Consider the following 23,676-nt stretch of genomic DNA (forward strand, 5'->3'; position numbering starts at 1 on the left):
GTAATTGGTGGTCTCTCATTGGATTGTAAATTTCTCAAGAGTAGGAACTGTGTTCTATTCATTTTTGTATATTAGTACACTAGGCCCTCAGTATATATATTTTGTGTATTGAATGAAACAAACAGTGTTTTACCTAACATTGTTTTAAAGCTGGACCAATTACACCCAGACATTAATTTGAACATATTTCCCCACCCAAAAGCCATCAGTAGCTTCCAATTCCTTACAGGTACAAGGTCTACCTTCTCATTCACATTTCCTACCACATCTTCAACTCTGGTCTGGGGTCTAGGCACACTGATCTACTTGGTCCCTAAACACATCTTTGGTCACAGTCCTCTGTGCTTTTGCGCATGCCAATCCCTCTCTTGTTACCTTTCCAACTCCTTTCGCCTCGAGACTCTATTCTAGGTAACTTTCTCTGGGAGTCCTTAGGTGGTTCCACTTGCCTAGAAGACCTTTTCCTTTGTCTCCAACCTTTTCAAATCCTTCCCCTCACAGCCTAGTTTAAGTCTTACTTCTTCGCAAGTTCTTTTCAGTGCCCTCAGCCCATGTGTACCTCCATCCTTTTTTCTTTTTTTTGTTTTTCCTTTTTTGTTTTTTCGGCTTTTGCTTGTTTGTTTATTTTGGTTTTTGTTTTGTTTTTTTGCGGTACGCGGGCCTCTCACTGTTGTGGCCTCTCCCGCTGCGGAGCACAGGCTCCGGACGCGCAGACTCAGCGTCCATGGCTCACGGGCCCAGCCGCTCCGCGGCATGTGGGATCTTCCCGGACTGGGGCACGAACCCGTGTCCCCTACATCGGCAGGCGGACTCTCAACCACTGCGCTACCAGGGAAGCCCTGTTTGTTTGTTTTTAATGATTCCCTTCCTTTTAAAATCCTATTGTGTTTCTGATCTGTTTCACTCTTTGGTGTACCTAAGTAATTAAGTGTACCTAATGTCTTTAGTTGTTAGTTGCCTGACTCAAGCATTTATATCTTATCTCCACAATAGGCTAAATTCCAGGAGAGCAGGGAATCTCTCACAATGACCAGTGTAGTGCTGTGCATCTAGGAAGCAATTAATAAAAGCTGGTTAAATAATAGATAAAATCGATAAATATCAATAGATAAAATGAGAGCCAGTAAGTAGTTGGACATTTTGCTTTCTTTGCAGTTCTAACACCCACTGTAAACTATTTGTGTTTTAACATTAATAACCCAGCACAGCACCATGGGGATTCACTCACAAGAGACAAACCTAAAGGCTTGATTTAGGAGCTAGAAACCATCCACTAGCTCAGTTCTGCCTTCCATTTCCTGATCCTCTCTGCATGAGAGAATTGGAAGCATGGAGGTGTGGTGTAAAGCTCAGGGCTTTGGAGTTAACCAGGGTTAAGTTATTAATTTCTCTGGATCTCAGTCATCACATCTGCAAAAGGGGGATAGTATTATTTACCTTGTGGGATAGTTGTGAGGATAAAATTAGGTCATATATAAAAGTGCTTGGGCTTCCCTGGTGGCATAGTGGTTGAGAGTCCGCCTGCCGATGCAGGGGACACGGGTTCGTGCCCCGGTCCGGGAAGATCCCACATGCCGCGGAGCGGCTGGGCCCGTGAGCCATGACCGCTGAGCCTGCGCGTCCGGAGCCTGTGCTCCGCTGCAGGAGAGGTCACAACAGTGAGAGGCCCGCGTACCGCAATAAATGAATAAAAATAAAAATAAATAAAAGTGCTTGCTTCAGGATTTGGCACCGTGTAGGCACTAAATAAATGGTGCTGTCGATGGCTTGGTTTATCAGCCTGATGTTTTGGGGGCAATATGTCTTTGCTTTTTTGAATTTCCCTCTCAGCATTCCCCTGAAGAGAAGAAGTCACTTAGGAATACTTATTTAAAAGGTATTTTCTACCCAAGGAGTTGGAATAAGAGTAGTATCTACATTTCATAATATTTTGAGCCAGAATGAAACCCTCCTGTCTTATGCGTGATGAAGGAAGCACCTAGAGGTGAGTAGTTACTCCTGGTTATGAGGCCAATGACAGAGATGAAATTGAACTCAAATATCCTGACTCCTGATTAGGGCTTTTCCCCCTTGTCTAGGGTTGCCAGATCTAGCAAATAAAAAACTAGGATACTAGTTAGATATTGAGTTTCAGATAAACAAAGAAATATTTAGTATAAGTATGTTCCATGGCTATTAGTTTAAAAAATAAAAACCCTTTTTAAAGAACAAATAAGAAAAAATAGATGTGAAGGGAATAGCTTACTGACACGCTATTTTAATAAGAGTTGACAACTTGCCTTTACGAGGGGAAAATGGCACTTGGAGAAGTGAAGGTATTGATTTTTTTTAAAAATTGTATTATTATAAAAATTTCAAACACATCTAAAAGTTCCCATAAACTCATCACCCAAATCCAGCAACTGTCAAGATCCTGCCATATTTGTTTCATCTTCTTCCCCCTTTGCTGAAGTACTTTAAAGTAAATTCTAGACATCATGTCACTTTACCCACATACGCTATGCATCTCTGAAATCGAGAATATTTTCTTACACTACCATGTGGCCATTAGCCCACCTAACAAAATTAGCAGTAATGCCTTGGAACTTTCTAATACCCAATCTATAATCGTATCTACCTGATCGTCTCAAACATACCTTTTCATAATTGACTTATTTAATTCAATATTTAAACAAAGTCCATCCATTATACAGTTGTTATGTCTCTTAAGTATCTTTAATGTTGATTATTTTTAATGGCAAAATGAAGTATGAAGAAAGACACTGGTTGATGTCTGGGGGTAGTTTTATTTAGATTCATAGCAAGTTGTTTGATTACTCTTCTGTAGATAGTACTGTACAAAGACCAGAAGAGACTTTGCAAAGAGCGATGTCATAAATGATTGTTTATGAGATGATCCGTTATGGTAGTTCCATTGCTTTGTTTGCAACAGATGAAAAAGAAGGAAAGAAAATGGAGAAAGAGAGAATTTGTTTTGTTTTGTTTTTTTGGGGGGTGGGGGGCGATTGTCTTTTTGTGTGTTTGTGCTGAAGCTGCTTCACATGTAAGTTGGGGATAATAATATAATAATTCTTACTACCCAGATTGTGAAGGTCAGATGTAAAGCTGTCTGAGAAAGCTGTGCTTAGATGTGTAACATTGTTTCTCCAATTTGACTATGCTTCTGAGTCATCCTAGTACTTTAAAAATAGCTTCTCTGGTTCTTCCCAGACCTACTGAATGTGTATGTCCCCATGAGGGGCCCAGGAAAACGTTTTAAACAACCTCTAATTTTGATGATGCTCAAATTTGGAGATCACAGACTTTACCCCCTGGACATTGATCAATTTATCTGTAAACGGAGGGAATTCCCTGGTGGTCCAGTGGTTAGGACTTGGCGCTTCACTGCCATAGCCCCGGGTGCCATCCCTGGTTGCGGAACTAAAATCCCGGAAGCCGCGTGGCACGGCCAAAAAAAAAAAAAATTATCTGTAAATTGAGAATAATGATACTTCCCAGGGCTAATGGTATATCACAGCACTGTGGGGTGAGTAGCAAATGCAGTGAATAAACACCGAGTACTTCCTTAATACCTTAGTCATGATCAGTGTTATGAACCCAGTGTTATGAATCCACACGTTGGACACTTGACTTTGAGATGGATTAGAATTCTTCAGCTTTCTCTAGTCCCCCTGCAACATTTAGTATAGTGCCCAGCATGTAGTCAGAGTGTAGTACATATTGGAGGAATGAGCACATGAATGGTATTATTGACAATTCAGATCAGTGACCCTTCAGATTATCAATCCACAGACAATACAGGAGACCGATAGGCCCCTAGTGCTATTCTAGTTTAGCAGGGGCCTGGATTTAGATGGGATTAATGCCCAATGCCTTACCTCTCTTTGTATACAGTTTTTGTTTTTTGGTGAAACTTTCTCCTCCTCCAATCAAAACTGGCTTTGAGGATAGAGAGAGACTTGAAGCACATTCGTATAAACGTGGAAAGGGTAAAAAGGGCTTTATCTTCCAAGGATATTCGCGTTTCAACAAAGCACTGAGCCTCTGGAGAAAGGGCTGTTTCAGTGGTGGGAGGGATGCGCAGTCGGGACGGGACTTCCCATTACCCCGATGTCCCCTGTGGAGTCGGGTACCTTCTGGTAAGGCTGACCCCCGAAGGAGACATGCTGTGCCCGCTGTGCCAGCTGGTCGGAAAGCCCACGCGTCAGACTTTCTTGCAGGGGCTCCTTATTGGCAGCTATGGCAGCTACTGCTGATTGATTGGGAAGCTGCTTCCTTTGCCATCTCCCTGTGGGGAGGGCTCCCCTGAGCTGGGCCTCTGGATGATCCCAGATCAAGAACTGTGCTGTGGGGATCTTATCAGATGCTTCTGAACAGCTGTCCTGCTTCAAAATGAGGAACCCTGAACATTTAATTCTATGCACAAGTAGCGGTGATGACTCATAGTCGAGAAGACCCTGGAATTCAGCCAGGAGAATATCATTAGAATGAGGAGATGGGATAACAGATTTTGCATGTGATAGAGAAAGGAAGCCCTCTATCTCTTTCTGTGCCCCATGATGCAAAAAGGAGGGGACATAGTTTGCCTACTGACAGTTGACTCTGTGATCGTAAAGTTTCCTGGGACTTTATTTTAGAAAAATAGCAAGTGTGGGGAATTCCCTGGTGGTCCAGTGGTTAGGACTCCAGACTCTCACTGCCAACAACCCAGGTTCAATCCCTAGTTGGGGAACTAAAATCCCACAGGATGCATGGTGCAGCCCCCCCCCAAAAAACAATAGCAAGTGTGAGTCTCACTCCTCTACTTCCTGATTACGCCCACCCGTGCGCACACACACACATACTCACGGGCCAGGCTAGTAAAGCTTCATGGGAAATGGAACACTGAACAGTTCACTGGGAGGTTTTCAAATTTAATCTTACAAGGTAAGCACTTTGGGGTTGATAAACCCAAAAGAAGTGTTCTGATGGATGTCTGCATGAGATATGTGAGTGTTACAAGCAAAATGTACAAGTGAAGAGGTAGTTACAGGAAGGTGGAATGAGTTTAGGGGATTATCTTCTGATGCATTTCAGTTCACTTTGGAATTATGGACATGAGAAGTTGGCTAATGCTGATGTCCTGAGGTTTCTTTTGGAACCCTGAACCCTGAGGAACCCTGAAATGTCTATTGAAAGTAATTTACTATTGTCTCTTGAAAGTAATTTCAGGTGGGCTCGTACCACTAAGGCAAGACTTGAGTGGCCTAGTACATGAAGATGACTGAGCGTCATCTCCTGAGAAGCTGGATTTATATGAAGAGATATTGATCAGAAAAAAGAGGGTTGGTGATCCATGGAAACATAGAAAACAAGCAAGTCTGAGAATCGTACTCTGGCAGTGCCCGTCCATGCATTGTCAATGGCCAAAGAATCTTGGCTAATAGGCTTCCTGTATTTTGATCCCATTCACAAGACCATAGAGAGGAAGTGGGCCTTAGGATAAAGCATGCCCTTGAACTTTCTGGTACTCAATGACAAAAGGAAAGGTGTTGCCATAAATCCTAACTGTGGCAACTATCTCTGTTACGCAAGGAACCTCTTTTCCTAGGGTCTGAGTTTCCCCAGGAATTTTTCTAGCATGTTGAGCAAGGTGGTAGAGGCACAGTCCAAATCACTGGAATATTCCAAGGTGTTTTTTGTTTTGTTTTTACATGAGTGGTATCTGAAAGAGCTATGAGGAGTTCCAGACTAAGAAAGGGACTTACAGACCCAGTGAGACCTGCTCATCTGACAGATGAGGTGCCTGTGGTGGGAGGGGTATCCTGGACTGGTTCAGGGTCATTTCGTTAGTCAGGGACTAATCCTGACCCAGGATCCAGGTCTCCTGTGTCATACTTTCTTGAACGTGACTACAGTATCTGGTGATACTAGCAAATCCTATTTCTATCCAGGAAGAAACTGCGGGATGCATTTATATTTTCTTTTACAAAGAGTCGTGAGTTACTTTTACAACTCCCTTTTATTACCGAAGCAGTATATGTTTTTGAAGGAAATTTGTAAAACATAGATAAGCACACAAAAAATCTATAACTGCACCAATCAGAGCATTGCTAGCATCTGGATTTAGCTTCTTACTCCTCTCTATATTTTTATTGAAAAAATCAGGATCATGTTTCACGTACTGTTTTGAACTTGCTTTTTTTCATGTAACAATGTTGTCATATACCTTTTTTCCACATTACTAAATATTTTTCTAAAATAATAAGGTGTTTAATGATAAAAGAGGTGTATGTTTTTCTCCTTTGAAAAGTTATCCTTTCTGGCAAGTAGTCTTGTGTTTAAAAAGTTAAGGCAAATGAGGGCAAAAATGAACAGAAGTGGCAAGTCCATTCCACAGGAAGTGTGTTTTCTGGAAGTCCCTGCTGCTAGAAATACATTTACAGTTAGGCCTCCTGGTTTCATACATGTTGATAATAGCTGTGTGGAGGTGTGAGAGTTGGCATAAAGGGTGAACATCAAACTCCAGGTGGGAGCTCTGGATAATCTACAGAGAGTCGCAAGTTACCCTGCCGAGAGCAGATATTCAATAGTTATCCAGTCCCTCCCCCTGTTAGGACCTGGCCATTTTAATGTTATGGGGAATGCTTTACAAGGCCTGAGAACTTCTCAGTGTGGACATTTGGGAGGCAAATGAGTGACGTGGCCAAAGGCTGCTTTCTGTCTCGAGGAAAGCCAGGAGCACGCCTTAGAGTTCTGAGGGATTTTGTGGGGTCTATGTGACATTCCCCTTTGGGCCTCTCTGCCACCTTGGCTGCCTAGCTGTCCTGCTGCTGAGGTCTGTAAAGGGCCTGGGTGTTTTCTCCAATCAGCCTCTGAAAATTCTCTGAAGTGCAAAGTGTTCGCAAGTTCTTTCTGTCATAAATTAGGCCAGTGGACTCTAAATTGGACTGGGACATGTTCCCGACAAAAGAGGTACAAATTCTGTTTCTATGTGTACAGCTAAGATGGTTGCAACTGAACACTGTCTTGAAATCCGACACCAGCTGGGGCGTCTTGTGCTTGTTTGGCTCCTGCACCCAGGCTGAGGGCTTTTTAGCATCCATGCCTCTGGGTCAAGTTAGTGGGTAGAGAAGGAAGGACAAGCTAGGGAAGGCAAGAAGAAAAGCCCGGGAGTAGGGAAAGGGCATCTGCGGCAGGAAGGTTGAGCTGTCTGCCCCTTCATGCTCTTTTCTGTTAATATCTGTTCTCAAAGCAGCAGCAGGGGTTGAGAGCACTGACTACAATTTTGAAATAAGTTCCACGGTGGGTAATATGTTATCGAACAGCATCGCATGCTACAGAGAAATCGTTCATGAAAGGCAGAGCCCATCGATGTCGTAAACTTCGTTGCTGTCTTATTTTAAGAAACTACCACAGCCTCCCAGCCTCCAGCAACTATCACCCTGATCAGTCGGCCAGCATCAACATGGAGGCAAGACCCTCCATCAGCAAAAAGTTTATGACTTGATGAAGGCTCAGATGATGGTTAGCATTTTTTAGCAATAAAGCATTTTTAAATTAAGTCATGTACATTATTTTTAAGACAAAATGCTATTGCACACTTAATAGACTACGGTCTAGTCTAGTGTAAACATAACTAATACACACTGGGAAACCAGAAAATTCATGTGACTCACTTTATTGTGATATTGCTTTATTGTGGTGGTCTGGAACCCGAACCTGCCGTACCTTTGAGGTATGCCTGAAAATCTGGTGATAAGGAAAAAATTAAGTGAGAAAAGCAGCAGGGAGTATAGAATAGTATGCTGCAGTTTGTATACTAAAAAAAAGAGCGAGTGTGTGTGTTAGGATAATTACACATATGCATTCGTATATATGTTTGTGAATACGTGCCATAATGTAATAGCTTTGGGAAAATGCATGAAAAACTTAATACAGTGGTTGCCTCTGGGAAAATGGCCTGGGGCCCTGGAGGGCAGGCAGAGGAGGACGACATATTTTTCACTTTTGTACTCTTTGAATTTTACCATAGGTGTGTATTATATTAACTATTCAAAAAGGTAAACATAAAAACATTTAAAGATTACATGTGAGCTCAAATAAGGGAGAAAAATAATGCTTACGAGGAGTTTCTGGAAGGCCTCCTGGAGGAGGTGTCTGAGCTGGGGTCTGAGACAGGTAGAACTTTACCAGGAAGAGTCAGAGCAGAGAAGATTGTACTTTAGGAGATGAGAGTGACACACTTAAGATTACTAAGTGAGGCAACATTAAAAAACAAACAACCCGGCTTCCCTGGTGGCGCAGTGGTTGAGAGTCTGCCTGCCAATGCAGGGGAAGCGGGTTCGTGCCCCAGTCTGGGAGGATCCCACATGCCGCGGAGTGGCTGGGCCCGTGCGCCATGGCCGCTGAGCCTGCGCATCCGAAGCCTGTGCTCCGCAACGGGAGAGGCCACAACAGTGAGAGGCTCGCGCACCGCAAAAAAAAAAAAAAAAAAAAAAAAAAAAAAAAAAAAAACAACCCAATCCAAAAATGGGTTGGACCTAAATAGACATTTCTCCAGAGAAGACATACAGATGGCTAAGAGGCACATGAAAGGATGTTCAACATCACTAATCATTAGAGGAACACAAATCAAAACTACAATGAGGTATCACCTCACACCAGTTAGAATGGGCATCATCATAAAATCTCCAAACAACAAATGCTGGAGAGGGTGTGGAGAAAAGGGAACCCTCTTGCACTGCTGGTAGGAATGTAAATTGATACAGCCACTATGGAGAACAGTATGGAGGTTCCTTAAAAAACTAAAAATAGAATTACCATACGACCCAGCAATCCCACTCCTGGGCATATACCCAGAGAAAAGCATAATTCAGAAAAACACGTGCACCCCCATGTTCATTGTAGCACTGTTTAGAATAGCCAGGTCATGGAAGCAACCTAAATGCCCATTGACAGACGAATGGATAAAGAAGATGTGGTACATATGTACAATGGAATGTTACTCAGCCATAAAAACGAGCGAAATTGGGTCATTTGTAGAGATGTGGATGGATCTAGGGACTGTCATACAGAGTGAAGTAAGTCAGAAAGAGAAAAACAAATATCGTATATTAACGCGTATATGTGGAATCTAGAAAAATGGTACAGATGAACCAGTTTGCAGGGCAGAAATAGAGACAGATGTAGAGAGCAAAGGTGTATGGACACCAAGGGGGGAAAGTGGCGGGGAGGTGGTGATGGTGTGATGAGTTGGGAGATTGGGATTGGCATGTATACACTAATATGTATAAAATAGATAACTAATAAGAACCTGCTGTATAAAAAATAAAATAAAATTTAATAATTCAAAAAAAAAAAAGAACAAAAATAAAGATTACTGAGTGAGGAAAGGCAGGGAGAGTTTGGGGGATATTTCATAGTCCCAGGGCAGCAATGGCTAGGTGGAGTGGGGAAGAGGAGAAAGTAATGAGAGAGCTGGCGGGAAGGAGGTTATTTTATACTTAGCATTCACAAATTGGCCCCACTGTTCCTTTCCAATTCGTCTCCCGCCTGTGCTTCAGCCGCAAAAGCCAACTCTCTACCCTCCAAATACACAGAACCTTCGCCCCTGCACACCTGGGCACCGGCTGCTTCCTCGGTCTGGATGCAGTCCACCAATCACATTTTCTCTCCCCTCTGAGACCGATCTCAGATGTCTCTCCTTTCTGCCTTTCCCACTCCCACTGCCCTTGAAGATTTAAGCACTCTGTCCTCAGCATTCTCTTGGCATTCTTCACTTACCTTTATCATGGCACTTGTCCATTTAAATTTTAATTTTTTCTGGGATGAAGCTGAGCGTAAGGTCATTTGTATGTGGAAGGTTGCTTCTTTTCTCTCTAGTTTAGGATTTTATTCTCTAAGGTCCCAGCTATATGGGGCCTTAGTATGATGAAGTACAGCCATACCAGCTACCTTTGCATGGCGATCGCATTACCTCTCCTCAAGAAGTCATTTCTTCTATAGAAAACAACCACAATAAAAAAGTGAGGGTTAGAGACATTATTAACAAAGTAGGAAAAAAAATTTTTAAAAAACCTCTAAGCCCAGTCTAAACTATATTAACAGTTTCTTTGTTATCTTTTGTCCCCATTAGTCTCTTTAAAAGTATTCCTAGGCTTCCCTGGTGGCGCAGTGGTTGAGAGTCCGCCTGCCGATGCAGGGGACACGGGTTCGTGCCCCGGTCCGGGAGGATCCCTCATGCCGCGGAGCGGCTGGGCCCGTGAGCCATGGCCGCTGAGCCTGCGCGTCCGGAGCCTGTGCTCCGCAACGGGAGAGGCCACAGCGGTGAGAGGCCCGCGTACCGCAAAAAAAAAAAAAAAAAAAAGTATTCCTAGTTTAAAGCCAATTAAAGGCAGACATCCTGTCATTCTTTTAGACGTCTATGGATTTGGAACTTAATGTTCATGGAACACTATGTATGCATAAGCAATGAATTAAACAGCAAAAGAAAAGAATTTTGCTCTGGAGTATCTTGATAGTTTCAGGGTCATTACGAACTTGTTTCTCCCAGTTTCCTGGGAGAAGTTGAGCATCTAGGGAGATAGTTAATCCCACTGCTGTGTATTATATCTGCAATATAATTAATATAGAAAGTATATACATTGATATCCCAAAAGGGGATTTTAAAAACCTAAGAAAGGCTGTACAGACTTGTGTTCTTAGGTTATTCCTCTTTGTTCCTCTTCTCCCTTAGACAATTTAGGGAGTAACTGCTGTGCCCTCAGTACAATTTTATCTGTAGAGGAACACGTATTGGATGAGCTAGAATTCACAGCAAGTCTGGTTTTGTCCACCATTGCACAGATACCTTTCCTATGCCTGAATCCATGCCATTCTGACCATTTTGGGCATTCAAGGGCATCAGACCAGGCTTGTACATTTATTTTTCTACATAAATGAGATTCTTTAATGAATCATTCAACTGCTTCCTTTTTCAGTTACTAATATATCATGGGTACCTTTCCTCACAATACGTACAAGGTTAACCTAATTCTATTTTTTTATTCAAAATATAGTTGACGTACAATATTACATTAATTTCAGGTGTACTACATAGTGATTTGACATTTGCATGCACTGTGAAATGATCACCACAATAATTCTGGTAACCATCTGTTCCCATACAAAGTTATTACAGTATTATTGACCATAGTCCTTATGCTGTTGTATTACATTCCTGTGACATTTATTTTATAACTAGAGGTTTGTACCTCTTAATCCCCTTCACCTATTCCCCCCTCCCACCCCTATCCTAATTCTTTTTAATGCTGTATCAGATTCCACTGTATGGATACAACAGAATTAATTTAACCACTGCTTTTTGATACCTTTTAGTTATCCTCATTTCTTTTTTTTTTTTTTTTTTGGCTGTTGTGAATAATACCGCAATGAAATTCTATTTTTCAAAATATTTTTAAAATAGATTTATTTATTTTTATTTACTTATCTTTGGCTACGTTGGGTCTTTGTTGCTGCTCGTGGGCTTTCTCTAGTTGCAGTGAGCGGGGGCTATTCTTCGTCATGGTGCGGGGGCTTCTCGTTGCGGTGGCTTCTCTTGTGGAGCACGGACTCTAGGCACGTGGGCTTCAGTAGTTGTGGCACGGGGGCTCAGAAGTTGTGGCTCGCGGGCTCCAGAGTGCAGGCTTAGCAGTTGCGGCTCACGGGCTTAGTTGCTCTGTGGCATGTGGGATCTTCCCAGACCAGGGTTTGAACCCATGTCACCTGCATTGGCAGGTGGATTCTTAACCACTGTGCCACCAGGGAAGTCCTGCAATGAAATTCTTGCACATATTTCTTGACTACTTGTATAGGTACAACAAGACAATAGATGTAAAGAGTTAGAATTGCTGGGTTGCAAGGTACATGCATTTAAAATTTTGATAGCTACTAGCAGGGATATACCAAGGACATGGGGGTAGAAGGGGTCCACTCCAGGTATAGGCAGTGAGGGAGTACATCATCTGCTGAGAATTTAAAGACAATAATAAAATCAATGGGTGTTTGCTTTTTATTATCACCACGTGCTGGCAGTGATAAAGTTAGAGTAATGCTTAGGGGCGTGTATGGATTCCATTAGAGCTGACTTCTGGGGTATATTGTGATTCCCCAACCTTATGGCACTATGTATTCCTGATTCCTGTTTACTGATTCCTAAACAGTACATTAGAATTAAAGAATGATAGCACAATCATTTTAGAGACTATGAAACAGAACTTGACTTACTTCAATTCTGTTATTCTATGTGACTTTTTGGAGTTTTGTGTTTAAATTTAAAACAGTGAAGCAGAGTGCAAATTGCAAAGTGTGATATTTCTGATTGGTAATTGCAAGTTTTAGTTTGTACAGAAAATATTTTATTGCACTTGAATAATACTTTAAAAATTAAAATTTATCTTTCTTGTAAATTGTTACTTGTTTATTTTAAAGCTACAGAATGAGTCAAGGAAATAATGACTGTTCCTGACTCTTACACATTATTACTGAAGCTAATTTTACCATTAAAATGAGGGAGGTTAAAAAATGATCAGCTCCGGGTATCAAAAACACAAAATGTGCCACTGAATTCTGTCATATTGCCTTCTACAAAGATGGCATTCTTCCGTACATCTTCCAATGGTGTCTGAGAGAGTCTGCTTAAGGGAGGGATCTTTCAAATGTTGTTAGAAATAAGACCTATAGTAAGAAAGAAAACACCCACCAGCTGAAAAACGTCTTTCCAGCTCTCCCTCCTCATTTGCTGCCTTTATTTTAGGATTGTGTCTTAGTCTATTTGAGCTGTTATAACAAAATGCCACAGACTAGGTGGCTTATAAACAATAGAAATTTATTTCTCCCAGTTCTGGAGGTTGGGGAGTCCAAAATGATGGCCCTGGCAGATTCAGTGTCTAGTGAGAGCTTGCTTCCTGATTCATTGATGGTGCCTTCTCACTGTGTCCTCATATGGTGGAAGGGGCAAAGGAGCTCTCTGGGGCTCCTTTATAAGTGCACTAATTCCACTGATGAGGGCTCCACCCTCATGACCTAATCACCTCTCAAAGGCCCCACCTCCTAATACCATCACCATATGAATTTTAGGGGCACACAAGCATCAGATAGCAGCAGATTGCTTAGTTTCATCAAGGTTGCAAAGGTAGGTACGTTTCCCCCAGATGAGAGACAGTGGGAGGGGAGATAGAGACAACTCTGTGAATGGGTTTGGAGGCAAGCCCTCCTCACTAGCTTGTCCTCTTGGGCAAGTTACTTTACTTCTCTGTGCCTTAGTTTCCCTGGCTGTAAAATAACAACAATGTATTGAGCACATAGTATCATCTTATTTTCTTTCTTTATTTATTTTTGGCTGTGTTGGGTCTTTGTTGCTGTGCACAGGCTTTCTCTAGTTGCGGCAAGCGGGGGCTACTCTTTGTTGTGGTGCCTGGGCTTCTCATTGCAGTGGATTCTCTTGTTGTGGAGCACGGGCTCTAGGCGCAAGGGCTTCAGTAGTTGTGGCACGTGGGCTCAGTAGTTGTGGCTCACGGGCTCTAGAGTGCAGACTCAGTAGTTGTGTTGCATAGGCTTAGTTGCTCCATGGCATGTGGGATATTCCCAGACCAGGGCTCAAACCCACGTCCCCTGCATTGGCAGGCAGATTCTTAACCACTGCGCCACCAGGAAAGTCCCGAGCACATAGTATTGTTGTAATGATTAATGAGCTAATTTTCATAAAGCACTTTAAACAGTATCTGACCAATGTGTTTATTATTATCCTTATCTACTAAGGGTCAGGCATGCCGCTAGGCATGAGAGATAGAATCTTTTTAATTGCCTTAAAAATCCTTCAAACTATTCACTATTATCCACATTTTACAGTTCTTGTTATGTGAGTTGCCAAAGGTTATACTGCTAGTCAGCGATAGAGATGAGAATCTAACCAAGACCTCAATTCCACAACCTGGGCTCTGCAAATGATGGAATATCAGCAATTTTATACTTTGAAGCTGAAACCAAATCACCTCACTCCATGCAGTGCTCTGGGCTAAATATCCTGAACAAAATACCTTGACTTCTTTTACAGTTTGAGCAATCTGTAAATTAAGGGTTTACCCTAATTCTAGAGAATGTTGGAAATCTTAATGATTGCCCCTAAAGAGAGATGATCTATCTCTCAAAGGAGGTTAAGTAGAAAGAGAACATCTGTTTGAAAAATAGTTTTATATTAATACTGGGAGTTATCTTCTGAGTAAAAAGCCACCAATTTGGAACATATATCTAAGCTATCTATAAGGGTTTACATTTTAAAATTAAGGAAATTAAGTATGGGATATAAAATGTAGATAACAGGGCTTCCCTGGTGGCACAGTGGTTGAGAGTCCGCCTGCTGATGCAGGGGACACGGGTTCGTACCCCGGTCCGGGAGGATCCCACATGCCACGGAGCAGCTGGACCCGTGAGCCATGGCCACTGAGGCTGCGCGTCCGGAGCCTGTGCTCTGCAATGGGAGAGGCCACAGCAGTGAGAGGCCTGCGTACCGCAATAAATAAATAAATAAATAAATAAATAAATAAAATGTAGATGACATATATGTGAAAAAATACTGTGTAGATGGAAAGAGTGCTGACTCAGTGATCCAGTTTCTGGGCTTCAAGTCAGCCCCCACTACCTAAACCACCTTGGTGGGCCTTGGTTTCCTCATGGGAAAATGAGGAAACCTGGGCCTTGGTTTCCTCATGGGAAAATGAGTAGGTTGAACTAGATGACCTTTCAGGTATCTAACCATGCTAAGTTTCTTTCCACAATCAGGGGACATGCTATTTCACATTCTATTTAGTGGTTGCTCAATAATGGGGGAGTACCAGGATTTGGGGGAATTACCAGAATTCACGGGCGCAAAACGTATGAAGAAAAAAAGCTACATATTTATTTAACCAAGAGAGGATTAATATCCTTAATCTCTAAAAAGATTTTTAAAAATATTTAAGAAATGATGACCACCTTACTAGAAAAGTAGGCAAAGTAGGTGACTTATGAAAGAAAAAATGTAAGTGGTCAACAAAGAGATGAATTTTAATTTTCACTAGTCGCAAATGAAAACAGATCAAACTGGCAAATATTATACCCAATGATGGCAGTGTGGTAAAATGAAAACTCTCATATACTACATATGGAGTACCAATTTGTCCATGGTTTTCATCTTTCTTGTTCCAGTAATTGTGCTCATACCTATTTATACTAAAGAAATAATTGTATATTTGTACAAATTTATTTTTAAATGTTCACTCAGCGTTATTATAGTAAAAATTAGAAACAATTTAAATAATAGTCAGTTGGTTCAATAAATAATGCTATGTTCATATAATGAAATATGACAGTCATTAAAATTATGTTCAAAGGATCTCAATGATATAAGAAATATTTATGATGTAAATGTTAAATAAAAAAGCAAGATGCCAAACTATATATAAAGTACGATATTAGTATTGGCAAAAAATGACACTGAAAAAACGAAACAGGAAAAGGTACACTAATATCTCGCAGCTTTTGGTTTTAGGTGGCAGCTGCATTTCTCCTTTAGGTCGTTTAGATAGTTCAGTATTTTTGAAATGTTCCGTAACATGTATTAACTACTTTTATAATCAGGAAAAAAAGGTATGTAGAGATGACTCAGACAAAATGAGGGGAAGAGTTAGCCAAAGTGAGGAGGCCATCTTCAGTCTGATTGGATCAGCAAATAAGGGAGGAAATGTTGCTCACCACTAATGGTTTGAGTATGTGTGTTGAATGATGGTGGTGGTGGTGGTGGTGGTGGTTCTGGTGGTGGGGGGGATGAGGGAACCCTGGGATGTGATGGTTTTCTTCATTACAGGTGGTGCTTTAGAGCTGGGAGGTACCATGGGCTTGGTGGAGGTCTACCCAGGTATCAGGTAGATTTCATATTTTCACAGTAAGTAAAGATCAGATGGAGCTACTTTAAGTCTAAGGGGAAAACATAAAATCTGAAGGTAGAAACTCTTTTCTACCTCTTCACCTTTTCAGACAAAAAGAAAGACCCCCAGGGCCATGGGTCTTCCTCATTCTCAGAGTTGCTTTGATGTGATCTGGTTTTATGTGGGTAGTCCATTTTCACTCCTGAGTTTCTTTTCTTTCTTTTTTTTTTTTTAAGTTATTTTCATTATTACTTTTTGCTGTTTTGCAAAGAGCTAATTCTGCAGAACTGGGGCAAGGAGGGCCAAGGGAAGTTAGTGAACATAGTTATACCAGTTAGGAAGTTCACATAATCTCAAAGTAACTTCAAGAGTATCCTTTGACTAGAATACTTTCTATCCATGGCCTTTACTTCCCAGGGGCAGATGGTGATGTCTTATTGAGATGCAGGTAGAGCTTGTACTTGAAACTCAAGGCTTTCTCTTTATGACTTGGCTGGGAATCCTCACCTTTTTCTCCTCTGTCTCCCTTCCACCAGGAGGCAGGCTCTAAGCCTTTGCACTGTCTACCTTTATGTCACTTATTTGATGCATCAACATTCCTTCCAATACTTGAACAAGTCACTGAGGCGCAAAGTATACTTTTTATTTTTTAGTGATACTTTTCTTCATTTTCTCTAAAACTAAAGATGAGAATGAAACCACAGCTTGGACAAAATGCTATAGAAAACAAAAGTTCCCACCCTTTAAAACTTCTATCATGAAAAAATTTGAATATATATAAAAATAGTGAGAATAGACTAACATACCCCCATGTACCATCATTCAACATCAACAGTTCTCAATATTTTCCCAGTCTTATTTCATCCATCATCCTTAGTTCTTTTTTTCTTTTCTGGAACAATCTAAAAAAATCCCAGACATCATATTTATTTCAGCTGTCTGATAAGGACTTTAAAAATGTGTATGACTGGGCTTCCCTGGTGGCACAGTGGTTAAGAATCCACCTGCCGAGGCTTCCCTAGTGGCGCAGCCGTTGAGAATCTGCCTGCCAATGCAGGGGACACGGGATCGAGGCCTGGTCTGGGAAGACCCCACATGCCGCGGAGCTACTGGGCCCGTGAGCCACAATTACTGAGCCTGCGCGTCTGGAGCCTGTGCTCCGTAACAAGAGAGGCCACAATAGTGAGAGGCCTGCGCACCGCGATGAAGAGTGGCCCCCACTTGCCACAACTAGAGAAAGCCCTCGCACAGAAACGAAGACCCAACACGGCCATAAATAAATAAATATATATATATATTAAAAAAATCCACCTGCCAATGCAGGGGACATGGGTTCAAACCCTGGTCTGGGAAGATCCCGCGTGCCGCGAAGCAACTAAGCCCGTGCTCTGCAACTACTGAGTCTGCGCTCTAGGGCCCGCAAGCCACAACTAGTAGCCCACGTGCCACAACTACTGAAGCCCGTGCGCCTAGAGCCCATGCTCTGCAACAAGAGAAGCCACCGCAATGAGAAGCCTGCATACCGCAATAAAGAGTAGCCTCTGCTCGCCACAACTAGAGAAAGCCCACACGCAGCAACAAAGACCCAACACAGCCAAAAATAAATTTAAAAAATAAATATATTAAAAAAAAGTATATGACTACAATGTGATTATCACCTAACAAAATCAGCAATAGTTCCTTAATGTCATCAAACACCCAGGCCGTATTCAAACTTCTTTGAATATCTAAAAAAATATAGAAAAGACTTCAAAAACTCTCTAATGAGGAGGAAAAAGAGAGATGGGCTTAGGACATTTGTGAGAGGAGGCATAATTACTCAGCTTAGCTTGTCCCTTAAAAAAGAACCAGAAGCCAGAGATAGTGCTTCTAGGAATTTTAAACAAATTCAGCTGTACAGATATAGAAAATTATTGTATCGGACATGATGGGGGCTCATAGATATTCTCTAGCTTAAAGGGCCCTCAGATCAGCCTTTTCCGCCTTTTCAAGCCAAACTTAAAAAACAAAGGAACACACACAAAGCGCTTCAAAATTGTACACAGAACTCATGCTTTTAAAATGTGTTTTGTTTTATTTTAATTTTATTTTAAAATGCACAGAAGCAAGGAGAAGAAAATTAGAATCAGTTACAATCTCAGGACCGTAGACAATTCATCCTAACATGTTGGTATATATACTGCTCTAGATGTTTTCATAACTGTGGAATCATACTGTACATATTTTGAAAACGGCTTTTATCCCATTCAGCATAGGGACACTTTTCCTGTGTCAGTTAAGTTAATATACTTATACTCTGTTATTTTAAAGCGTATTGATTACAGGAATAAACTAATTAGTTTATCCAAGAACCACCTGTTCTTTAATAATTTTTTCCCATTATAAACAACATAGACAAGAATATGTGTGTAACTAAATATTTCATGTCAAAGTTTGTGGAAGAATAAGAATTCTCGCTGCCATCCTTCTTCCCTTCTCACTCATTCTCATCCTGTATAATGTAGCCAGATTACCCTTGGTTCTCCTGGAATCTCTCTGGCACCACACTGTCCCCTTGTCTCACAGACCTGTCTCTCCTCCAGTGTTTGTTTCCTGTTTGCCAGTGGCTCCCTCCGAGGCCCCCAGGCCTCACAGTCATCTCACTTTGGGCCTGCATGTCAGCTCTAGCTCTAATAATCTTACAACACTTCAAGGTAAATAGATAAATAACAGATACTTCTATAGTACTTACTCTGTGCCAGGTACCATTCTATGTGTTTTACATTCACTTACCCATTTATTCCCATACAACAACCTTGTATGATACTATCAGTATTGCCTATTTACAGTTGAAGAAGCTAAGGCTTAGTGACTTTGGAGGCAGCATGGTTTCAGAGTCCAGGCTCTTAATCACTGAGCTATACTGCCTCTCTTGACAAAGGTGCAAAACTCAGAGATGTTAAGTAATTCACCCAAGATCGCACAGTAAGCAGCAGATGTTGGGGCCAAACCCAAGCTTGCCTGATCCCAGGGTCTGTGCTCTCCTTCTTACTCTGAATTGCCTCTTTTTATTTAGCAGCGGTTGTCAAACTTTTTCTGTAAAAGGCCAGCTAGTAAATATTTTAGGCTTTGTGGGCCATAAAGTCTCTGTTGCAACTTTGAGTTGTAGCAAGAAAGAAGCCATGGAAAATTTGTAAATGAAAGATCATGACTATGATCCAAAAAAATGTTTTTATGGGCACAAATTTGAATTTCATATGATATGCACATGTCATGAAATACTGTTCTTTTGATTTTTTTTAACCATTAAAATTGTAAAAACCATTCTTAATTCGTGGGCCATACAGAAACAGATGGTGGGTTTGGCCCACAGGTGACCCATAGTTGACAACTTTGGTTTACAGCGTCATTACATTCTAGAATGGTTAGATATGCATGTATTTGCCTCTTTGCTTTCTTTCCTTGAACAATTCAGCTTGGGTCCCAAATGTTCATACCCAACTGAGAAAATATGAGTCCTTCAGTAAAAGAAATTCCCTTAGAAAGCAGTTCAGAGACCAAGTGACCTTCCCTGAGTATGCCTCGTGGGGTTCCACCCTCAACACCAGGCAGTTTTTCAGAAAATTCCAACTACTTTGAGAGAGGTACATTTTCCCATCACTTTATTAGTTTGTTTGTTTGTTTGCGGTACGCGGGCCTCTCACTGTTGTGGCCTCTCCTGCTGCGGAGCACAGGCTCCGGACGCGCAGGCTCAGTGGCCATGGCTCACGGGCCCAGCCGCTGAGTGGCATGTGGGATCTTCCCGGACCGGGGCACGAACCCGTGTCCCCCGCAACGGCAGGCGGACTCTCAACCACTGCGCCACCAGGGAAGCCCACTTTATTAGTTTTGACATGAGATTCTAGAGTCTTAAATGGTGCTCTGGGCTGTTGTCTGGCTGACTAGCCTTGTTTTTGACTCTGAACTTGGACCAAATTGAGAACTCTAGACCTGTGGAGACAGTCCAGTTACTGTGCTCGTGGGAGTGGAAGGGACCATTCAGGGCAGGGTGGGTGGGACAGAGGAGGGGAAGGGTGCCAGGGTCCCTGCTTGGCCTGGGGTCAGGGGAGCAGGGCTCCTGGCTCAAAGAGCCTCGGGGCTTAGTGATATTCCATTTAAATTCAAATATAATCGTATTAAATAAGCTTTAGGTTTAGGAATGTAAATACTGCTTAGAACCTTGACTCTGGAGAACAGTAATAAAAGCTGCAAACCAGCGTCTTGCAAGCAAACTTTCAGAATTAAATCCACTTGGAATACAGATGATCTGTGTATAAAAATAAACTGATTTAAAAGTGATTTCTTTTTGTGATTCAGAGGAGAAATTTAATTATTATTTATAGCAATTAGAAATGAGCTAAGGGGAATTACTGAAGTAGCGTTGAGAATTAGTGAAATGAATTCTTGCAAGATGAAAAACTTACGATAAAATATTCCTTGAGAAGATGTTCCCTGCAAAGGCAGTAACCTTATTTTTAAAAATACTTTTTCCTGAAGTTTAATCTTCGTACAGAAAAGTGAACACATCATAGGTCTGTAGCTTGAAGAATTTTCACAAACTGAACACACTTGTGGAAACAGTTTCCGAATCAAGACACAACACACTTCTTGTAAACATCAAGAACTCCTTATTTGTAGGAGGAGAATCGGAGTAGGGACCTGTTTGGAAGGGATGGCCGGAAAAAGTGTCTCAAAACTGGGTTTGCTTAGGAAGCATGGTTTTACTTGAGGTGCCTTGGGTAGGGCAATGGGAATTATGGGGTGTGGGTGACACGTGGAGCTGCTGCAGCTTTGGGGTCACCCTCTGTTTAGGTCTAACTTTGCCTCTGCCATTGCCTCACAGTGTGACTGTGACAGGACTCCATACCCCCTGAAGTCTCTGCAGTTGTGAAATGTTGGTCTCCATGCGGACGGAAGCCAGCTTGCTCACTGTTACGCTCTCAGGACCTGATACGGTGCCTGCCACACAGGAAGCCCCAAACAACCATTTTTTAAAAACGAAGAAAACAACTAATGAATAATGTATACAGCCCTTAGAAGATGCTCAGTAATGTAAATAAAAGTCACAAAATGACCCCTTGATCCAGTAATGCCATATTCGTAAATGTATTCCCCAATTTTTCCACGTAAAAGTAACTTCTATAAATGAATATATATTTTATGTATAAAATAACACTTGTTAGTTATTGTGAAATATTGAAAGTAACTCAAAGACTGCTAGCAGTGGGGAACAGCTGTGCAATTATGAATTGTTGAAACATTGAAAGCTATTTAGCTAAAACCTGGCAAGTATGTTGATTATGTTGAAATAGAAAGATTTTTAAATTGGAGAAGATGTTTAGAAGATATATACAAGTGTATATCTATTACAGAAAGAAAACTGAATGACAATTTGGACTGATAAAGCTTAGAAGTGGCTATAGTTTTCCTTTACTAAGTTGCTTAAGATTTTTTGAATTGATTCTCTTTCTCCAGAAGAAAAAAAACCAAAGTGAAGCACCCACTCCCCTACCACCACCCCAGCCCCCCCAGTACGTGGAGCCCCGCATCCCGAGCAGGGCCTGCTCTTGCTGTGGTGTCCCTGCCAGCCTACGAAAGTGTTGTTGAGAGAAGGCACTGGCGGGAGTTGCTGAGTGGCACAATGATTTCCTAATCATCTAAGTGTGTTAGATTCACGGCAAAAGCAATTTCCTTAATGAATGAATTGGCTGCTGCCTGCATAAGTCCTTTGCCCAAAACTCTTACAAGAAGGATGACATTTAGATGTATTCTTTATCATTGACAGGCTATCCCTGGCAGATGACTGCCATGGGCTCATCTGTTTAAAAAAATATCAGGGTTTTATCAGCATTTTGAAGTAAGCCTCAGATTCAATTGAAGCCCAGATAACCTAAAATCTGCAATAATAATAATCAGTAAATGAAAGTCATAATTTCATCTTAGTTTTGTATTATGCTCTATCATTGTTTTCATTTTTAATTTATTTTTTGTTATTTTTATTATTTTTTATTTTTGGCCATGCCACACGGCTTATGGGATCTTAGTTCCCTGAACAGGGATTGAACCTGGGCCCTGGCAGTGAAAGCGCCAAGACCTAACCTCTGGACCACCAGGGAATTCTCTGTTTTTTTATTTTATAAGTTATTATTATTATCATTTTGTGCTCTATCATTCTGAAGGGGCTTTCTCACAAGACAATCAAGGGAGTATTCTCAAATGTACAACGTCTTGTAAAAGTACAAGCATAAATTATTGCTGTGTTATCATTTCCATATGAAGATGTGAGTCTTCAGATAGAGTCTGGGCGAATATTTGACGTCCCAGCCCCCGTTTGAATGCTTGGACATTCAATATTTGGCATTTTAAATAAATAGTAGTAGAAGTTGAAAAGTATGGTGCCTGCCCACAGATCCCATGTGCCAGGTTCTGTGCTAAGCCAGACTCTCCACATACTGAATTGTTATAACAATTCCATCAAGAATGTGCTTTTCTTATTTTCATTTTTATGAAGAAACTGAGTCTCAGAGAGGTTAAGTAACTTGGCCAAGGTCACCCAGCTTATGTGTGGTAAAAATGAATTTGTGAAAATCATGTGAATTATTTATTTGATTAACTCATTTGTAAAGGCTATTATGTCTAATTAAACAGAGACTGTAGGTAGACAAAGATAATAATGTCTTGGAGGGGAATGTCTGGATTTAGAGGAGTGATTTTAAAAATTACCTTTTGAAGGAGACCTATCCTATGTGTCCATCCTACATTACATGTGATCTGTCAGGAAGATTGCCAATGGAGCAGGTTATAAGCCCAGATTGTATTAATAACCTTTACTTTGAAATTTGGTCCAAAAGACCTTTCCTTCATCTAAAGCTGGGATGGCCCTGTGATGACATCCCTTGGCAGACGGGACACCGTCTCCAAGGCTGATCTCATTGTCTGGAGCTCTTTCACCTGCAGTGAATGAGAATTTATTTGACCCTTTCAAGAAATTCAGATTCCGTCATATTCATGTGGCCCGGTTTAAGTGACAGGCACCAAATACGGTTGCTTTTAAGCAAGTTATTTTGTTTAACCAGGGGCCTAGCAGAGTTCCTGATTACATAGGTAGCTGTTCAGAAAAGAAAGAAACAATTTTATCCTCACAACATCTCTGACAAGTGGTTCCTAAATCTATCACAATCTTGCAGATGAGTAAACCAAGGCTTGGAGATGAAGCAAAGTGCTCAAAGCCATGTCGTTGTATAGGTAATGGAGTCTGATTTCAGATGCAGAAAATGCCAAGGACAGTGCCCTTTCCATTATATCTATAGCCCATTTTTGGAAAAACCTCAAGGGAAAAACCACAGCAAATTTTTAGAGTTCTGGTGATTTCTTCTCTCTGACCTCAGCACAAATTCCCACATAAACCAAGGACTGGCTGATGAATCAATAAATGAAAGGAAGTGCTTCTGCTACGTGCGGCTCATCAGTTTGCAGTTCCCAAAGTGGCTGGGATCCATTAGAGACTGAAGTGGCAGAGACCACTGTCAGCTGTGGTCTCCACTTCTTGGAGCAGAAGCCAGGAGAGAGCAGTCTGAAAACGTCTCATTCACACATTAGGTTGCTATTGTGGTCTTTTTCACGTTGCCACCAGAGCAACTGCTCGTGTTTTTATCCGTGGGCTGATTTTAGAGATCAGGTCAGCTTCTGCTTCTTGACTGGGTGAGGTCGTGGGTACGGGGTATAACAGATCCAA

At 41.4% G+C, this 23,676-nt stretch overlaps 1 protein-coding gene across 4 annotated transcripts in view; it reads left to right on the forward strand.

The window, feature by feature from the left end:
- The window catches only part of RHOH (ras homolog family member H), a 58,893-nt gene that overhangs the window by 18,120 nt on the left and 17,097 nt on the right, over positions 1–23,676 (forward strand). The window lies entirely within an intron of this gene.

The sequence above is a fragment of the Tursiops truncatus genome, chromosome 5 (assembly GCF_011762595.2).
Source record: "Tursiops truncatus isolate mTurTru1 chromosome 5, mTurTru1.mat.Y, whole genome shotgun sequence".
NCBI classification, from domain to species: Eukaryota; Metazoa; Chordata; class Mammalia; order Artiodactyla; family Delphinidae; genus Tursiops; species Tursiops truncatus.